A 19,305-nucleotide genomic window follows, 5' to 3' on the forward strand; every position below is an offset into this window, starting at 1 on the left:
GAAGATACAACTTACATCATTGAATATGAAGAAATTGAGTTAGTGCCCAAATAGAAGCTTCACCCCAACAGACTAGCACGTACACACACACACACACACACACACACACACACACACAACCGCAATCCATAAGACCCGTAAGACACACTAGTGCAATAGTGACACGTTACAGGACTAAAGAAAACAAGTATTTTTTTTTTAATTAGATTTAAGGCCTACTCCATGAGAAAGAGCCATCCATGACATGGCTAAACTGCCAAGCTGAGACAAGATAGGTCATAGGCCCTCAGAGAAAATGCAGCACTACTATTCTACTGAAGAAGCATAGCAATCACATGATTCCTATGGACATATTGCTATACCCACATATCAGTGTATCACTCAGACCTCATAAAGGAAGCGTCTTCTTGCAGTAGATAGCAATTAACACTGAGGCCCACAAGTAGGCTGTGTGCAGAAAATGAGAGACTTTGGAGCACACAGCTGTAAATGGGATGTTTCTATGAAACTCTTTCCATGAAGACTCAGGGATCTGTGTCAAAGACGAGGCTGAAAAATTGTGAAAATTGTTTGGCTACCATGGTATAATTGCTTGGGAGGTATTAGATATCATCTTGTTAGAAGCCTTCTTGGAGAAGCTGTGCCTCTGAGTAGGCACAGAGGTTCCAAAATCCCTTGACCCTTCCCACTTTATGTATCTACCCATCTCTCTTTCTCTCTCTCTCTCTCTCTCTCTCTCTCTCTCTCTTTCTGTGTGTGTGTCTTTGTTTCTCTCTGTGTCTCTCGGTCTCTCTGCCTCAGTCTCTCTTTTGTTCTCTCCCTCCTCTCTCCCTCCCCTCTCCCTCCCTATATTTATATCTACCTATCTACCTACCTATCTCTGTCTCTGTCTCTATAATATAATACCATATCTATCTATATATCATATATCTATATATCATTTAATCTATCTCTATCATCTCTATCATCACTATCTATCTGCCTATCTGTCTATTTCTCTATCCATCTATCTCTATTTTTATCTCTGTCTCTATCATCTCTATCTCACCTTTACAGATCAGAAGTATTTCTCACCTAGGGACACAACCATGCCTGCCTGTCTGCTGCCATTCCTGAAGCCTTGAACGTGATGGACTATCTATAACAATGATGGTGCTCAAGATAAATTATTAATTTATAGGTTACATTGGTCATGGAGTCTCTTTACATCAACCTAAAAGTAACTAAGACAGAAATGAAAGCACACACAAAGTCTTACCTTTACCAAGAAGCTATTTGCAATTGGTACCTCTGGGAAAGAGGAGAAAATCAATTTTATCAAATTTTTAAACTTTTTAAAAAATTTTGGATGGTTTTTTCATCGTGTGAGAGAGATGGAGAGAGGTAATATGAAACTGGGTGGGAAGGAGGTGGGGAAGATCTGGGAAGAGTTGTGGAAGGAGAAATAATAATCAAAATACATTGTATAAAAATTAAAACATTTTAAAGGATATGTATTTTTCTGTATTATGCTTATTTTATGTACAAAACTATAATTTTGTGATTTAATGATATTTCACTTAAGTTGATGATATCTATAATAAATTATACAATAGTATATTTTATATTTGTTTTATACTCTTCTACACAGTGAGAAAAAACAATGTGTTTTCTTGCTAGTGGGGTAGCATTATTCATAATTACAAAGATTTCACCTTCCCTCACAGAAATAAGCATTTAGACACCAATTGTGCCCTCATAAAGAATTATACTTGCTGCTTGTCTATAATCCCAAATAGGATACCTTTACCCTATAGAGTAGGACAAAATGCAGGCATGACCTGGTGTCCAGCCTACCTGGCACTTTGTGCTTCTAAATAATAAGGATGGTACACCATGCTCTTGAGTATGCCCTGAAGTCTGAGCATGAATTTTGAAGTAGCCCTCATAGACAGTAGCTGGCCTGCTGACCTTTTATGGTCTTCTTCTGCATAACAGTCTCAACACTCATCAGTGTGAGCACTCGCTATCCAATCCAAGCTTCGATGGTGTGAGTACACACTAACCAATCCAAGCTTATGTGCTAAGTAATCACACTCAGTGTCTTCTACTCTATAAGTTGTTGCAATAAAAGAGATGCTGTTCACTGAAACTCCTAGAGGTTCATCTCTGCACCCTTTACTGATCTACAGGTTTTGCCGTTTTGGGAGCAATTGTTTTTGACTCTTCTACATAGTAAGAAAACGGTTTGTGGTTTTGCGAGTGGGGTGGCATTATCCATCTAAAATGTCCCTTTCCCTGGCAGTAATAACCAGAGATAGGCATCGACATCGCCCTCATGACAAATGATACTTTCTGCAAGGCTATTACACGTATTAAATGTAAAGCATATGTTTGCCCATTAGGCTACCTGCTTTCTCCTTCTTAAGCATCCCTGAGCTACCTAAAGCAAGAATTAGAACAATTGTTAAAATAGAAGAATATCATCTCCATACTGGCAGGTATATAATATATAGGTGCAAAGACAGTCTAAAGGAGAATGGTTATTATTTCATCATTGATAAACTCTGTAATGAGTTAGTTTTCTAAGACTCACTGATACATTACTCTAGCCAAACACTGTCAACACTTTTAGACAAAGGTTTCTTACTTATTCCTTTCCTCCTTTGTGTCTTCTCATCCTGTATTCGTGTCTTCGCTCAGTTCACATCCTGACCTCTTTTCATCCTTTGCCGACAACCTTTTTACTAGCTTTCATCTGTATTTGCAATGAGGATAAAGTAGTACTGTGGAAATAAATGAAAACCAGTGCTGATGTAAAGATCACGGTGCCTATGGCAACTTTGAATGTCCTTCAATGGTTTCTTTTATTTTAGACTTTTTCACACACCAAGAAATTTCAAGAATTTAAGTAGGACAGAAGAAAGAGCATGAACTCTGGAGTACTGCATGGAGCAACTTATACAAGGGTAAAGTTGCTACAGAAAGTTGATTAACGTTTCCAACCCCTGAAGCCCAACAAAGAGGAGTTATATTTTTATGAAATAACATACTTGAACTTAGACTATGAAATGAGAATATACTGACAAGATTGGCACATACTGAAAACAATACAGAATGCATCTTGACCTAATAATGAACTTAGATCTATTTAGCTATGCCCAATCGTAGTATATAGACAAGGGGAGCTCTGGTTTCCCTGGATTAGATTTTAGGTGCATTAAAGTTTTAAACAGATCTCACACTTTAATCAGTTTAAGTCCTATTTTGCTAGCTTAAGGTTACTGCTCCATAGTAACTTAGGGTACTATCCTTATGTGCATAGACAAAAGGCATTGAAGCTAAGAGTAACATATATCTTTAAAATTTAAGATGAAACTTAGAACTGTGAAAATAAGTTTTTCTATGCTTTCTATCCATCTTATCATTCATCTCTTTTAATAATTAGAATACTGGTGCTTAGTGTTTACATGGCTTGCTTCAAATTTAAGGCCTAGAAACAAAATCTGATGATCAAACCAATATCATATCTTGTGTCTGCATATATACATATTCACATACATAAAGGTAATTGATACATGTGCATATACATATGTATTATAATTCCTCCATATTCTAAAGCATACTCAGATTTCTGGTAGCATAAGTGTGTTAGTAGAGTAAACTTCTCTGTTAAAGGTCAGTTTTGAGAATAATCACACTTGATTGAATCAGAACACTAAAAAGCTTCAACACATTAACTTTTATTGTTTCAGCTTTCATTTGTCTGTGTTTCTTTCAGAACATGTTCAATTTCTCATGAACAACCTGGTGGGTACAAAAAGGAACAATCCAACAGAAACAATAATGTTTTCTGTGATTCTTGCTTGGCACTTCATGTTGCTGCAAAAAGCACACATAAATCACTACTGTCCCTAGAAAACCCACAGGTCCTGGAAGGATGCCCTGTGTGGCCACTCACAGGTCCTGGCAGCATGCCCTGTGTGGCCACTACAGAATGAGTTCTAATATCTCTTCCCCTTCAGACACTCATTCATGATCCTCCATCCAGGCCTTGAGCCTGGACTCACTGTGATATGATAACTGCAAAGAAGGAAACAAGGTTACCAAATGAATGTCATCTATTTCTGGTTAGCAGAGCTCACTGTCCACGCTGGAACAATCTCACACGCTCCCAACATGTCATAAGCACTCTCTGCAAAGCTGCAAAATCAAAAATGATGCCAGCTACTAATGATGCCTTCCCGGTGGAGGCTCTGCTAGCCCACCTCAAAATTACCATGTTATATTATATAATACTTCCTTAGCCAGATTCCAAAGATTCTATAGACTATAGTTTAATCTTAAAAAAAAAAAAAACTAGAGGATATTAAATGATCTAAACTGGTTTAGCCAGAGATCCCCGATTTGGTTGCCCTTTGAAGTTTGTATCTGAAACTTTTTGATGTCTTAATATTATTTTAGAAATTGTAGGGGAAAGTTGACTTTGTAAATCATTTTAGGATTGTAAAAATGACATTATGATGATGAATGGCACAAGGCGTTTTAAAAGTTTCCCTGAATATTAAATTAACCACTGACTAAGGCTGTCTAGCATTAGCCCCTGATAACACAGAGGTCTTGTGGCCTGCCAGATGCTCTAGGAAACAAAAATATTCCATCTACATTATGAGCACCTTTCCACATCTGCAATTCTGTTATACAATAAAGTCTTGTTCTTTTGTTGCAAGAATGCCCTGGCTCATTTTTTTTTATTATTAATTTAAACCATGTGGGTAAAGGGTAATCCAGTAAGCCATAGGATTTTAGATCAGAGCCTTCATACAATCACATGTAACATCAAACATCTGGATATTTAGATGAACAGAAATGAAGTTTTAAAAAAAGATGTCAGGAACTAAAGCATTGTCTGAATGAATCAATTTTAATTTACATGAATCCATTCATGTTCAGTATATGTTCGTTGCCTGTTTATTTTAAGCAATAGCCATTTTAAAATGTAAAAAGTCATATATCACTCAAATTCCAATATATAACAAAACAGTTTTAATTAAAGGCTAGAAATAATAATGATATCAATTCCTTACTAGCCTACAATCACTTTTATTGTATGAACAAAGAAGCTGTAAACACAACAGCTACATGTTTTATTCCAGCATCAAGTTATGTGACTCTATGTGTGTGTGTGTGTTTACTCAATTTTAAGCAACAAAGTATTTCCTGTCAGGATTTTTTTTCTTTTTTTGCTTGTGCTTGTTTGTTTGGGAGACTTTTTTTGTTTGTTTGTTCTAATTCCTGAACTTTTTCTAACCCTTTTTTTTCATAAATGTTTTAAGGGAAAGATGTCATGATGACAAACAATTGGAAAAATAATTTACCTTATTTTAGTTTTACATTTTTCTCAGATACCTAAAACTTTCAAGCAATAAATAACCTAAGGAAAATACTTACAGTTCCTTCCTAAGGAGTCATGCTTCTTTGAGTTTTATTAATCATTTGATGCAGCAGAAAGCTCTCCATAAACTTCACAGACAACAACTGGTCATTTTTCCCAAAGACACTAGGTCAACACTGTTTAGAATTAAAGTGATATATATTAAGAGTAATGTGTGTGTGTGTGTGTGTGTGTGTGTGTGTGTGTGTGTGTGTGTGTAGTGAAAGGATGAGCACAGTAGGTCCACGCAAGACAAAAAAGTTAGAGTTGGCTTCTTGAATCGTAGAAAGTTCTTCTACAGTCCAAAGCAATTTACTCCCAAGCAGTTATTCTTAGAGACCTGTCTGAGTGTGTGTTATTTGTTCTCTGTAATCCAGATGCTGTGTATTTTACTGCAGATGCCAGGTGTAGACATTCAAAGGTAAAAACCTTGAGATCAAAGAAACAAAGGTTGATCCTGTTGAAATGTTTAGCCACAAGACACTCACATGACTTGAGACTTTATATTTCATGAGGTGTTTACATCCTTTGTTGTTAAAACTATTTATTACCTTTAAAGATAGGTCACCTTCCTCTCCAGAATACTATAGAGTATAGTATTCTCTTAAAGTGTTAAGAGAATACCGATATTTGCAATGAAAATTTGATTATTTTGGTTAAAATTTTGCTTTAGGTCAGTGTATTGCTTAACAATACATTGGTAATTAGAAATCTTTATATTTGATGTCAAGGAGATAGGTGTGAAAATACCAAGGCCAAAGTCAAAGTGAAGGAGAACAATATATAAAAGAAGTTGTTAGGGGAGACAGAAGCCCTTACGTCAGATTGCTGGCAGTGGTGGGAACAACCAGCACCCCTGGAACTGACCACCTGCTATAGGCACACATCATTCACTAACTTATAAGTATCTACTGAGGACCTCTGAACACCAAGCAAGAAGCACACACTGACTAGGAGACAGTGTCTTCCCCATCATTGCTTATAATCTACTGGAGGAGTCAAACACTTGAAGGTTCTCTGGTATTGAATGTCACAGAAGTACTGGAGAAGGGGACATCTTTTCCAGTCATATACAGAGAATGGAAAAAACATATACAGAGATGGAAAACAAACCAGGACGATGACAAACAGTCTAAGCCATAAGAGGAAAAGTAGGTGAGGGAGTATGCCTGATACAGACTACCCAGAACAAACACGTGACAGGAAATGAGGACTTGCAGGCAAGCAAAGGCATGGGTTGATGCGTGAGGGGCTTATTAAAATTAAATCTAGTCCAGGGTATGAAGAATACTTTTCTCTTTTCTCATCTATGCTCCTCCAAAGGAAATTCTATCTCAGTTAAACCCATGCTTCCAATTACTGATGCAAGGATTCCTCAGAACTTTTATCATCATCTAAGCCCTGGGCCTGACTACCAGGCATATGTTCTTTGAAAACACAGTGTTTTCTAGTAAAAAAGAAGAAATTGAAGCAAAAGTTTGAGATGAGTATTCCAATGTTTACTGCCTATATAAAAAATATTCTAGGCCTAGCTTAAACATATGAGACCTCAAAGCCTGCCTCCAAAGTAACACACTTCCTCCAACAAGGCCACACCTATTCCAACAAGGCCACACCTCCTAATAGTGCCACCCCCTGTAGGACTAGTATTTAAGCACATGAGTCTATGGGGGACAATGCTATTCAAACCATCACATTCAACTCAACCTTGTCCTTAACAGCTTGTAGCCATACAATGATGCAGAAATGCATTCACTCAAACTTCAAAAGTTTCCACAGTCTATATCACTCTCAAATTATTTTAAAGTTCAGCGTTCAAGTCTCTCATGACATTCATTCAATCTCTCATCTGTAATCCCCTGTAAAATTCAAAATAAAAACCAGATCACTTACTTCCCACATACGCTGGCGCAGGATATACATTACCCTGGGAGCATAGTGAGGAGGAATCCTGGACAAAGCAAGACTGAAACCAGCTGGGCAACGCCAAACTCTGCATGTCCAGGTCTGAGGTCAAAGCCATCTTCAGATCTCCAACTCCTTTCAGCTTTGTTGACTGCAACACATTTCTTTCTCTTGGGCTGGCTCCACTCCCTATTAGCAGTTTTCCTTGGCAGGTATCCCATGACTCTGATATCTCCACCATCTGGGGTCTCACACAATGGCCTTTCTAAGTCTCCATGCAGGGACCCCTCTGACACATGCCTGGCCTCAGTGGCTTTCCTTAGTGTCAGAGTAAGATCCCATAACCCTTTCCTTCTATCCTTAACTTGAAAGCCAGAACCATGTGGTTCAAGCTGCCAGGTTCTGCTGCTTGCTGGGGTTAAAACATGTATCTTCACCACATTTCTGGTCTTGGTGGTTTCATTAACTGCCTAAGTTTGGCTCTCCCAGATCTTGCTCTGTACATCAAGCTGGCCTTAAACTTAGCGATCTGCCAGCCTCTTCCTTCTGAGTGCTGGGATTAAATGTGTGCATCACCATTCCTGGACCCAAGATGTTCATTAATTCCTTTTCATAATTTGGAAGCTTATCAGGTGAGGTCTTTGCCTAAGGTCATCACTCTCTTTACTCCATTTCTTAATCTGTGTATCTCCTTAAACACAGGACATAGCTCCGTTCCACTTTCTGGTGCCCTTTTTCTCTTCTGTCTGTTCATTCTATATTTTTACTTGCTCAGCTTGCTCCTTTTCATTATAGATCTTCATAAGAGTGAAAATTTAATAACCACACAGCAGATATTACTAGGCTGTTTTGAGATTTCCTCTGCCAATGGAATTAATCCAAATCTTTTCATGTTAGTCTCAGGCAAACCTTTGGACAAGGGCAAAAAGCATTCTTTATCAAAATATCTCAAGAATGATGTATAGGCAACATACTAAAATTCTTCTCTTCTAAAACCACTTGAGCTATGCTCCCACAGTTCGAGTCACCTCCGGCACCACTGTTTTCCATTCTTTTACTAGTCTAGCCTGTTAAGCGGTGCTTAGAGTATTCTACTGCTTATCTAACTCAAAAAGTCCCAATTCCTTCTAACAAAAAATATGGTCAGGCCTATCACAACAATGCCTGATATCAACCTCTGTCTTAGAGTTTTATTGTTGTAAAGAGACACTATTACCACAGCAAAACTTATAAAGGAAAATATTTAATTGGGGTTGGCTTACAGGTTTAGAGGTTTAGTCCACTATGTCATGGTGGGAAACATGGCAGCTGGCACCAGGCAGGTAGACATGGTGCTGGAGAGGGAGCTGAAGTTTTAACATCTTGATCTACAGGCGCTAAGAGGAGATTACAGTGCTAGGCAGAGCTTAAGCCTAGGAGACCTCAAAGCCTCCACAGTGACACACACACACACACACACAGTGACACACCTCCTCCCACAAGGCCACACCTCTTCCCACAAGGCCACACCTCCTCCTACAAAGCCACACCTCCTCCAACATAGTGCTACTCCCTATGAGCGAAGTATCCAAGCACATGAATCTATGGGGGCCGTACCTATTCAAGCCAGAACATCCTTATTTGCAGATGTATTTGTTTCTTTATTTGTCCTGGGATTCTTTAGCCAAAAGATCATAGCAGTCACATAGTGCATCATTATTCAACATTCTGTCTCTGATTCCTACTAATTATCTCCTAATTATTACAGAGAGAAAGAAGCTCTCCTCAGGAAAAGGAGAGCATGCCACTGACATATTTTACTTTCTCAGAACTTCTGTGCATTGTGCAACCCTGAGCTATAACTTAGCGATCAAGTGATAATATCACTAAATATTGCATATCAAACACTCAGATTTAATGATATAAAACAAGAATGCATTTCCTTATACATTCTGTAGGTTGATGAGCTCAGCCAAGTGGCTCTTATTTAAAGTATCAGAGATAGCTGCTGGAGCCATGTGGTTATGGAAAAGCTTCATTACCTACATGGCTTTTGCCTATGCTGAAATGCTTTGAGCTGGGATAGATTGATGATTCATTCCACTGCCCAAGTGGCTCTCTGCATGGCTACCCTGGTATTCTGTCCTGTCCCTTCGACATCAGCACAGTCAGGCTTCTAATACATAAGATACCTAATGTAAGATCTGCCACTCCTGAAAGGAGGATAGAAACTAAAGGTGGGTTGGAATGTCACAACGTCACATCATTATATTCTGCTGGTCAAAAAAGTCACAAGTTCATTCATCTTGGAGTGGAACACATGACTTATCTCTCAAGGAGAAACACAATTTCTTTTTCCATTTCCAAATTTTTGATTAGGTATTTTCTTCATTTACATCAAATGCTATCCCAAAAGTCCCCCATACCCTCCCCCCTCCACTCCACTACCCACTCACTCCCACTTCTTGGCCCTGGTGTTCCACTGTACTGGGGCATATAAAGTTTGCAAGACCAAGGACCCAGTGATGGCCAACTAGACCATCTTCTGCTATATATGCAGCTAGAGACATGAGCTCTGGGGGTACTTACTGATTAGTTCATATTGTTGTTCCACCTATAGGGTTGCAGACCCCTTTAGCTCCTTGGGTACTTTCTCTAGCTCCTCCATTGGGGGCCCTCTGTTCCATCCAATAGCTGACTGTGAGCATCCACTTCTGGGTTTGCCAGGCACTGGCATAGCCTCACAAGAGACAGCTATATCAGGATCCTTTCAGCAAAATCTTTTTTTAAATATTTTTATTAGGTATTTTCCTCATTTACATTTCCAATGCTATCCCAAAAGTCCCCCATACCCTCCCCCCTACTCCCCTACCCACCCACTCCCACTTTTTGGCCCTGGCATTCCCCTGTACCGGGGCATATAAAGTTTGCAAGTCCAATGGGCCTCTCTTTCCTTGCTGGCGTATGCAATGGTGTCAACGTTTGGAGGCTGATTATGGGATGGATCCCCGGGTGTGGCAGTCTCTAGATGGTCCATCCTTTTGTCTCAGCTCCAAACTTTGTCCTTGTAACTTCTTCCATGGGCGTTTTGTTCCCAATTCTAAGAAGGGGCAAAATGTCCACACTTTGGTCTTCGTTCTTCGTTCTTCTTGAGTTTCATGTGTTGTGTAACTTGTATCTTGTATCTTGGGTATTCTAAGGAGAAACATAAATTTGGTGATCTTTAACATACAATGCTAAGCTTTTGGCTGTGAGAAAAGACAGCCTCAAAACTTATTTTGAGAAAAAGATGTCTAGTTTCCCAAATTTCTAAATGTAAGCACAGTGTCACTTAATAGGCTTAAATATTATGCACTGAAAATCATTTCTAGTCCATTATAAATTTACATCTTAATTAGCCTACAGATTATACATCATCTTGACTGGTATCCAAGCATTCTTATTGTTCATATTAGCTGCTGACTGGAAATGTGATGGGGTGTTATTTATGTATAACTTCAACAGCCCATGTGAATTGTCAAAGAAGTCAAGATTCATGGTTATAGGGCAGAAAATGACAAGTCTATCAAAGTGCTCAAAACATTTCTAAAGCAAAAAGTTATGACAGACTTTACAGAAAATCACAAGTTATTTTCAAATGACTTTATAATGATAGCAACAATTTTTACATATTTCATGGGAGTATTTTTCTTTCCATAAGTATTTTTTAATGACTATTTAAGCAGTACTTGATGTTCACTCAGAATTTAAACTATAGTATAATGGCTTGATGCACTTCATTAATATGTCTGTGGGAAATTTAGTGGCTTCTTAATTTGGGATTAAAGAGCTTTATCCTTTGACATCTAATTTAGATTCCCAAGGAGAAACAAAACATCAGTCTCTCGAAGTTACATATATAAACACAGATAATGCCAAATACAGCACTAACAGATATTCATTGGACATTTAGGTTCCTAACAGCAAGCAAATTGAACAAGAATTGTTTATGGTAATGTGATGTTAGGAACTGGTCTACCACTGGGGAAAGATATGAAACTTGGTATAGCAATAGGGAAATTCAATGTCCTACAAATGTAACAGAAAAAAAAATTCAGAAAGAACTGATCCCATGACCAAATTTGGCAGACATAGATGTTCTACCAGGAACACATGCCAGAGACTCCCCCTCTCTGGACCAAAATAAAATAAAACAAATGATCATGAAACCCAAACTCTCTGTACTAACACATGCTAAGTTTATCACTGCTGTTTCAGTTTTTAAAAATGATTTATTCATTTCATGTACACCACCTCTGACACACCAGAAGAGAGCATCAAATCCCATTATAGGCAGTTGTGAGTCAATGTGTAGTTGCTAGGAATTGAACTCAGGGCCTCTGGACTCAGGACTAGACAGTGCTCTTAACTGCTGAGCCATCTCTCTGGCCTGTGTGGTTGCAGATTTTTAGAAGAGATCCTAGGGAAGAACGGGTGTAGTTCAGTGGTAGGGCACTTGCCTAGCATGAACAGTGCTCTGGATTCAAGACTATTATAAAATCAAATTCCTATTGAAAAATTATACAATTATGAATTTGGTGTACATTTAATTGGCATCTTAAAGTAAATCTAGTAGATACTTAGTTGTTGAGGTTGGAGGTCAATGAAGGCCGATACAGCTGGTGAGGTTGGAGTGCAAGGTGACTTTTAAAGACCAGCAGGGCAGAAGTAGGTATCTCAGATGCAGATACAATGAAATTTGGCAGACATACGTGTTCTACCAGGAATACATGCCATCAGACGCCCCTCTCTGGACCAAATTAACTGCACAACTTCACTGAATAACCAGATGTGAGCTGCTAAAGGAAGAAAATGATCTCTGCTAAAATTAATCTCTGTAACCTCTGCTGCCAGTCTTGAAGGAGCGCAGGTCCTGGGGCTTTCTGTTGCTACCATTGCTTGAAAAATGAGTAGAAAAAATTGCCTGAAATTGATTCTAAATGATTTTTCTTTGTGTCTAACACATAGCGATACAAAAACAAACACAGATACACATAGATATTGTACAGGAGGAAGCTCTGATGACGATGGCTGAGAAAGGTACTGATCTATGAGCGTAGTATGGTATTAAGGTTCATTTTATTTGTACATTCTCTTAGGACAATAGTAGTATTTGGTTTTGTCCTGGGTCCTTGGGCTATCTAGACAAATCAGATATTGATTGGTCACTTCCACAACTTTGGGCCCTCATTACCTTAGCTTATCTTACAGGCAGAACATCATTGGGGATCAAAAGGTTTGTAGCTGGGCTGGTGTTTACATTTATTGTTGTCCTGTGCCTACGATGCTAGCACATAGGTATGCAGTCTCTATGGGCACCAGCTCAACTTAATCCATATTCATTGAGCTGTGTTAGTGTTGGCTTCAACAATATGGCCCTTGTTGTCAGTTTGGAGAGAGAAACCTATAGTCTTGGAAATAGCCTGGGTTGTTTCTAGGTTCCCATAGGACCTCTTTGGACGAAAACTCAATTAGATTGCAACCAATACTGAACTGGAAGCTTTAAGTAGTAACAAGAGGTGGCCAGTTACAGCTCTGTCTCCATTATTTGTTGTATCTGTCGAGACTAGCTTTGTGTCCAAGTATGTGGTAATTTTGGAGAAAGTTCTATACAGTGCTGTAAAGGTATATTCTTTGTGTAAAATGTGCTAGAAATACCTATTGGGTCCACTAGGTTTACTACATCAGTTAGCCCCAGTATTTCTGTTTAGTTTTCATCTAGATGACCTGTCTATTCATAAGAGTGGATTAGTGCAGTCACTTTCTGTCAGTGTGTGTCAATAAGTTATTTATGTAGTAGTTACATTTTTTTGTTGTTATTTTTGGATTTTGTAGTCATTGTTTTGGTTTGGTTTTGCTTTGGTGCACAGATTTTAAGAATTAGAATGTCCTCTTGGTGGGTTTTCCTATGATGAGTATGTAGTATTCTTTATTATCTCTTTTGACCCGTTTTGGTTTAAAGTCTATTTTGTCAGATATTAAAATGGCTATACTAGCTTGCTTCTTGGTCTGTTTTCTTGTAATATTTTAATCCTGAGGTGATGTTTGCTTTTGATGTTAACGATTTTTAGATGCAGCAAAAGAATAGATCCTGTTTTTGCATTCATTAGTCTGTTAGTCTGTGTCTTTCCATTAATTTTAAAAGATATAAATGAGCAATGTTTGTTGATTACTGGTATACTATTGTTATTGTTGCTATGATTTTGATGGTGGTGGTGGTGGGCGTGTGTGTGTGTGTGTGTGTGTTTTCCCTATTTATTTGTTGGTATGGAGTTGTGTATTCCTTGTGTTTTTCTGGGTGTACTTAAGATCTTTAGACTGTCATTTCCCTTCTAGTGCCTTCTGTATAGCTGAGTTTATAGATAACTATTGCTTAAATTTGGCTTTATTATGGAATATTTTATTTCACAGTCTATTGTGATTAATGGTTTTCCTGGGCATAGTAGTCTGAACTGACATCTGTAATCCCTTAGAGTCTGCAGCACATCTATCTAGGCTCTTCTAGGTTTTACAGACACTTTTAAAACACATAGGTCTGCCTTTATGTGTTAGTTGGTCTTTTTCCCTTGTGACTTTTAGTATTCTTTCTCTGTTCTGTATATTTAGTGTTTTGAATATAATGTGCCAATGGGAATTTATTTTCTGTTGGTGAAGGTAGCCTCTGAGGTTCTTGTTTGAATTTCTAAATTCTCATTTTTAGATCCCCCCATTTCAGATTTTCTTTATTGGTTCTATTTCAACTTTCAGGTTTCAAAGTGTTTTATTCATTTCCCTCCACTGTTTGTTCAGGATTTAATATATTTCTTTAAGATATTTATTCATTTCATCTTTAAGGATTCTATCATATCCATAAGGTCTATTTTAAGGTCTTTGCCTTGTGCTTCAGCTATGTTTCAATTCTCCGGGCCTACTGTGGTAAAAATAGCTGGGTTACTTTTCTCTAAGTCTTATTATTCTACAATGTATCTGTCTTTAATTTACTTCCTTTTGGTTTCCAAAATCTCCCTCAAGAGTAGAAGATCATCCTGAGAACCAACTAGCATGACTACCCACAATCCACTCCACAAAATATTTCTTGCTATTTAGTCATTGTGGACTTTGTGAGGGAACAAACAGCCTGGCAACCCTTTTGGCAGCATTTGGTTGAAATCAGTTTTTTGTTCAAAGAATTTTTGCCTGATTGAAAGATAGTTTAAGTCCAATCCATATCCATAGAAAATAATAATGATGGAAGGTCTTATCAGATCAAAAAACAAAATGCGAACTAAAACTGGAGGACCTATAAGCATAACACATACATTTAGGAAATACAGGTATAGTCCTGAAAATAATACTAATTTGTAAAATTAAGTCATTAAAGTATTTAATATTTGAAAATTTTTATAGATTTATTATTAACAAAACTATTTATTCATCTAGATTTCAAGCCGACCTATAAAATAAAGCCATGTTTTGCTGTGGTATTTAGATTTTCGTTGTTGTTGTTTTTCAAGACAGGGTTTCTCTGTGTAGCCCTGGCTGTCCTGGAACTCACTCAGTAGACCAGGCTGGCCTTGAACTCAGAAATCTGCCTGCCTCTGACTCCCAAGTGCTGAGATTAAGGCGTGCACCACCACTACCCAGCATTACTTAGATTTTATGTAGGTGATGGTATTCAAATGTAAACCAATTGCTTCTAAAGATACACTGCTCAAGGACTAAAGAGGCTTACCAAGTGTACTGGCTGGTTTTATGTGTCAACTTGACACAGGCTGGGGTTATCACAGAGAAGGCAGCTCCAGTTGGGGAAGTGCCTCCATGAGATCCAGCTGTGGGGTATTTTCTCAATTAGTGATCAAGGGGGAAAGGCCCCTTGTGGGTGGGACCATCCCTGGACTGGCAGTCTTGGGTTCTATAAGAGAGCAGGCTGAGCAAGCCAGAGGAAGCAAGCCAGTAATGAACATCCCTCCATGGCCTCTGCATCAGCTCCTGCTTTCTGACCTGCTTGAGTTCCAGTCCTGACTTCCTTGGTGATGAACAGCAGTACGGAAGTGTAAGCTGAATAAACCCTTTCCTCCCCAACTTGTTTCTTGGTCATGATGTTTGTGCAGGAATAGAAACCCTGACTAAGACATCAAGCATGAATTCTGACATAAAAATGATATCTACTACACTTTTCTACTTAAGTTCAGTACAAGTTACAAACAATTTAGCATGTCTAAAATCTATCTCTTTTGGTAAACTTTAAAAGATTAGTGCAATCTTCAGAAAATCCACTTAGATTCACCTCTTATGGGTTAAACAGACTCCAGATGAGTATCCCTGTCAATCAACAGCCTATGTTTCCCACGTATTGCCTATTCCAGAGCATGGGAATTCTCCCTATTCCCTGCTTTTGGGACTCCTCTAACCCCAACTACCAAGAACATGTACACCTAAGATAGTTTTCTTTTTTCTCCCTAACATACTTAACTTTTTTTTTCTGTCTCTAATATCTAAATGTGTTTACTCAAAATTTGTATCCATGACTGCTGCATAGTGCTACTCACAGGTGCTCTGGTCTAGCCTTTCAGACTGTTCCAACTGGGGCTGCACTTTCCTAGCTGCAAATGGTCCCACAGATCCTGGACAAGAGTGAAGCAGCCATTATCTCCCAGGACTTGGCCAACATCCCAATTTTCTTAGGATTCCCAAAGATGACATCGCCCCCAGTCAGCAGCAAGCAGTCTAAAGAACATAAGGACCTCACCTTTGTCCCACCATCACCCCTTCCTAGTTCATCATTTTTAATTAAAAAGGGTTACTCCCAGGGACCTAGCAATGGCTTAAGTCATTTCCTGACCCCATTACATGCTGCCCAGTGCAGATGCAGATAAAAGGACTGCCCACCATTCAGTCCTCTCACATTACTGCTCTCTCTCTCTCTCTCTCTCTCTCTCTCTCTCTCTCTCTCTCTCTCTCTCTCTCTCTCTTCCTTTCTGTCTCATTTCTTCTCTGCCCCCAACCTCCTTCTCTGCCCTCATGGCTCTGCTCCTTTCTGTCTACCTCTACCTCTTCTTCAGACCTTCACTCTGTTCCTTTCCCCAAAAAAGTTCCCCTTTATGAGAGAGGGAAAGGGAGGGAGGGAGAGAGAGGGGGGTAGGGAGAGAGAGAGAGAGAGAGAGAGAGAGAGAGAGAGAGAGTTCAGTACTTAGAAGCACTTGCTGTTGTGCTCTTGAAGGGGCTCTGTTGTCAATTCCTGTAACCACATGCTCACAGCTGACTCTAGCTCCAGTTCCAAGGGATCTGACAACCTCTTCCATTCTTCATGGATGTTATGTACACATGTGGTAGACATACAAACAAAACAGTCATACACATAGAATGATTTTTAAATTAAAAATAAAAGAAGCACTGCTTGGGAGAATATCAATGATTACACACCATTAATATCTACCCACCAAATTGTTGACACAATACTGGTTAAGAAGGTAGTATCTAACACTTTTTATATGAACACTCTTATAATATTGTTTTTTTATGGTTGGTATGAAACGTCTATTACTATGTCCTAGTAAAAAAAAATCTAATTAATTTTAGTCCATCTGGTATAAAGAAACTGCCATTTAGAGATTTTTCTCCATCATAATGGAATAATCCTTCTAACAGTAGGGAGAATTTTTTAAAGCCCCATTATCAAAAACAAAATTTAGTGAACAGCAAAGAAAAGGCAGTTTCTAAAATATAAACAACGACTTGTCAACTGTAATTTCAGACATACAAGGCCAGAATATTAAGCCATCAAAAAATAATTTATGGGAAAACTGCTGATTTCATGTACTTTGGTCATAACAGAGTCCTAAAAATATTTTTCAGAAGGTTTGTTTAGTATTATGTAACTACTTGGGTTATGTGGTTTTCATATTTTTTCGTCTATTTACTAAACCTTTGGTCCTACATTTAATTGTTCACCACAAAGGGAGGTTTTCCAAGCTTCCAAATGAATAGAATCACACTAAATTTTATTGAAGTTTAAGATGAGACTTGCATGAGGTGATCTCCTCATAACATATGGAAATAAGATACTTTTAAAAAAACCTTTTCACTATGTATGGCTTATTTTAAATTATATTTGTATTAAAATTTATAAAATTATTGCCTAAAAGTCTTTGCCAGGGTTACCAGAAGCAGCTGGGCAATAGCAGACCAGATTTCAAACAGTTTTGCCTGTGGGGTGCATGTACAATGAAAACACCTTACAGAACAGGGCTCCTCAGACCCAGGGGACATAGACTGTGAATGCAGGCTGCAGAAAAGCATCATTGGAACACATACTGTCAGCTGATAGCAATCCTTGAGGTTTGGAGACTCTCACATCTGTATCTAAAGAACTCAGATCCTGAACCACCTCTGTTAAGAATTCCTAATCTTCATGTCCCAGTATACAGAGTATTGATACTTTTCATAAACACAGCTGCAGAAGCACTGTTTAACAACTTGCCTAGTAAATATCTCTCTTTAAAACAAAACAAAATTTATTGAGGTATAACGTATTTGATAAATACTATATATTTAAATACAGTTTACTACAATTCACATAAATTAATCCTGCAAAATAACATGGAGGATCACTGTAGAATTTTTCTCTCTCAAGCATACAATTCATTTACCAGAAACCATTGGCCTGTTTTCACTCTAGGTTAACTTGCATTTTAGAGCTGTACTTAAGTGAAATAAAATGCTCGCTCTCATATTTATCTATTTTCTTGCACTTAGTCTATTTTAAGATTCATCTATCTTTTAGTGTGCATTGATAGCTCACTTCCTTGTTACTAGTGAGTACTGTTTCATTGTTTAGCTATTCCATATTTGGTTGTTATTGTACTAAATCGCAGCTATTATACTGTTCACCTACTATGAACATTTGCATCTAGCTTTCATTTTTCTGTAAATAACTATGTACATAGAGACAGTTTTCTAAATTCAGAAAAATTTTCTTACTCTTTGATTTGCATAGTACTTCTTTTTTTTAAAAAATTTTTATTAGGTATTTTCCTCTTTTACATTTCCAGTGCTATCCCAAAAGTCCTCCATACCCACCCCCCCACTCCCCTACCCACCCACTCCCCCTTTTTGGCCCTGGCGTTCCCCTATACTGGGGCATATAAAGTTTGCAAGTCCAATGGGCCTTTCTTTCCAGTGATGGCCGACTAGGCCATCTTTTGATACATATGCAGCTAGAGACAACAGCTCCGGGGTACTGGTTAGTTCATATTGTTGTTCCACCTATAGGGTTGCAGTTCCCTTTAGCTCCTTGGGTATTTTCTCTAGCTCCTCCATTGGGGGCCTTCTGAAGAACAAAAGTCTTGTTTTGATTAAGGTACAACCGACCCATTTCAAAATTTCCTGGATCGTGCTATTGAAACTTGGCTAAGAAATATCTGTATAACTCAAAAGATTTTTCTCTGGTGTTTTTTTTTTTTAAATCCTACTGTTTCTGAATTTTATATTTAGGGATAAATATAGTTTTAAAATAATTTTATTGTATTTCAATGTGCATTGAATTCAAATTGCTGATGTGAGGTCACTGAAGAAAAATAAACTTAGCAAACAGTCATTAAAAGTTACAGTTACTGGTTGAATGATGGCATGGTTTTGTGGATTGTGTAAAAATCCAAACACCGAGAATTTTAATATGTATTTTGCTCATGTTTGAGTACATGAAGGAGAGGGTAATTTGTTTTTCTGCTGCTCTGATTTGCCTCAGTGATGAAGTACTTTGCTCTTTAAGTGAAATATCAAGATATAAATAACCAAACACAATAAAGACTTTCAAAAATTAGGATTAAGAAATACTCAAAAATATTACAAGAGGAAATGACCTCAGATGTTCATGTATCACCAGAAGTCATTCTGTGAAAATGGCCATATTGCCAAAGGCACCCTACAAATTCAATGCAATGTCCTCAAAGCTCCAAAGACAATCTTTACTGAAATTTGAAAAAGTCCTA

This window comes from Mus musculus, chromosome 12 (genome assembly GCF_000001635.26).
Source record: "Mus musculus strain C57BL/6J chromosome 12, GRCm38.p6 C57BL/6J".
Taxonomy (NCBI): Eukaryota; Metazoa; Chordata; class Mammalia; order Rodentia; family Muridae; genus Mus; species Mus musculus.